Source organism: Chrysochloris asiatica, unplaced genomic scaffold (genome assembly GCF_000296735.1).
Source record: "Chrysochloris asiatica unplaced genomic scaffold, ChrAsi1.0 scaffold00026, whole genome shotgun sequence".
Lineage (NCBI taxonomy): Eukaryota > Metazoa > Chordata > Mammalia > Afrosoricida > Chrysochloridae > Chrysochloris > Chrysochloris asiatica.
The window spans coordinates 1,775,223-1,777,781 of NW_006408544.1; the positions used below are offsets into that span (position 1 = coordinate 1,775,223).

Genomic DNA, 2,559 nt, shown 5'->3' on the forward strand with positions numbered 1-2,559 from the left:
CTTGATGACCTTTTGTTTTCTTCTTGTATGATGTTCTTGATGTCATTCCACAACTCTTCTGGTCTTTGGTCTTTAGTGTCTAATGCAGCAAATTTGTTCTTGAGGTGATCTCTAAATTCAGGTGGGATATGTTCAAGGTCATATCCTTTGGCTCTCGTGGTCTTGTTTCAATTTTCTTTAGCTTCGTATAAACTTATACAATATGAGCAAGTGATGGTCAGTTCCACAGTCTGCCCCTGGCCTTATTTTGGCTGATGATATGGAGCTTTTCTGTCTCCTCCCAGATGTAGTCAATTTTATTTCTGTGTATTCAATCTGGTGAAGTCTACCAGATAGATTGTTGTTTAAAAAAGATATTGCAATGAGGAAGTCATTGGTCTTGCAAAATTCTATCATGCCATCTCTAGCATCATTTCTGTCAACAAGCTTGTTTCTTTTTCCCCAACTATTGATCTTTCCTGTTTGTTTACAATTTTTGTATCCCACTCACCAGTAATTATCAATACATTTTGATTGCATGTTTGATCAATTTCAGCCTGAAGAAGTTCTTCAATTTCATCATCACTGGCTTTAGTGGTTGGTGCACAAATTTGAATAATAGTGGCATTAACTGGTCTTCCTTGTAGGCGTATTGATATTATCCTATCACAGACACCATTATACTTCAAAGTAGATCCTGAAATGTTCATTGTGATGATGAACGTGATGTGATTCCTCTTCAGTTTATCATTCCTGGCATAGTTAACCATGTTTTGTCAGATCCAAAATGGCCAATAATAGTCCATTCAGCTTACTAATGCCCAGGATATTGATTTTTATGCATTCTATTTTAACAACTTCCAGTTTTCCTAGATTCATATTTTGTATGTCACATTTCAATTATTAGTGTATGTTTGCAGCTGTTTCTCCTCATTTTGAGTTTGCACCATCAGCAAATACAGGTCCCAAAGACTTACTCCATTCACATCATCACTATCCATTGTATTTTGAGGAGGCAGCTCTTCCCCAGTCGTATTTTGAGTGTCTTCTAACCTGAAGTGAGGAGCTCATCTTCCAGTGCCATTTCTGACAATATAGAAAGCATCAAAATGAGCTGGAAGGAATATACAGAGTCACTGTTCTAAAAAAGAAATGGTCAATGTTCAGCCATTTCAAGAGGTAGCATATAATCAAGAGCCAGTGACACTGAAAGAAGAAGTTCAATGTGCACTGAAGGCATTGGTAAAAAACAAGGTTCCAGAAATTGATGGAATGCAAATTGAAATCTTTTAACAAACTGAGACAGCACTGGAGGCACTTACTCATCTGTGCTAAAATATTTAGAAGACAGATACCTGGCCAACTGATTGTAAAAGATCCATATTTGTGCCAATTCCAAAGAGAGGTGACCCAACAGAATGTGGAAATTATTGGACAATACCATTAATATCACATACAAGAAATTTTGTTAAAGATAATTCAAAAATGGCTGTGACAGCACATTGACAGGGAACTGCCAGAAGTTCATGCAAGATTCAGACAAGGACATGAAAGGGGGGATATAATTGCTGATGAGATGGATCTTGACTGAAATCAGAGAATACCAGAAAGATGTTTACCTGTGTTTTATTGACTACGCAAAGGTGTTCAACTGTGTGGATCATGACAAACTATTGACAACATTGTGGAGAATGAGTATTCCAGAACACTTAGTTGTGCTCATGAGGAGCCTGTACATAGACCAAGAGGCAGTAGTTCCAACATAACAAGGGGACACTTAATGGTCTTAAATCAGTAAAGATGTATGCTAGGGTTGTAGTCTTTCATCATAATTATTCTGTATGCTGAGCAAATAATCCAAGAAGCTGGAATATATAAAGAGGAACATGGCATTAGGATTGGAGGAAGACTCATTAACAACCTGCAATATTCAGATGATACAACCTTGCTTGCTGAAAGCAAAGAAGATTTAATTTTTTTACAAATGAAGATCAAAGATCACAGCCTTCAATATGGTTTGCACCTCAATGTAAAGAAAACAAAAATCCTTACCACTGGACCAGTAAATAACATGATAATAAATGGAGAAAAGATTGAAGTTTTCAAAGACTATATTTTGCTTGGATCCACCTTCAACACTTATGGAAGAAGCTGTTAAAAAATCAAATGCTCCGACATCCACTTTGTTAGACATGATGTCTTCTCCAGGGTATGGTCCTTCATAACAGTATGTCTGAAGTATGACAGACAGAGTCGGGCCATCCTGGCTTCTGGGGAGTATTTGGGCTGTACATCTTCCGAAACAGATATCTTTGTTCTTTTGTTAGTCCATGATAACTTTCGATGTTTTCCCCTAACACCATAATTCAAATGCATTGATTCTTCTGCAGCCTTTCTTGTTCACTGTGCAACTTATACATGCATGGGAGGTTGCTGAAAATACCACGGATTGGGTCAGGTGCATCTTGGTCCACATACTTACAGCTTTGATCTCGGGCACTTTGAGGAGGTCTTGTGCATCCTATTTGCCTAATGCATTGTTTGATTTCTTGACTGCTGCTTCCATGAGTTGTGATGTTT

At 37.6% G+C, this 2,559-nt stretch overlaps 1 protein-coding gene across 1 annotated transcript in view; it reads left to right on the top strand.

Moving 5' to 3' along the window:
* Window positions 1–2,559, top strand: part of CCDC30 (coiled-coil domain containing 30) — a 110,380-nt gene that overhangs the window by 79,799 nt on the left and 28,022 nt on the right. The window lies entirely within an intron of this gene.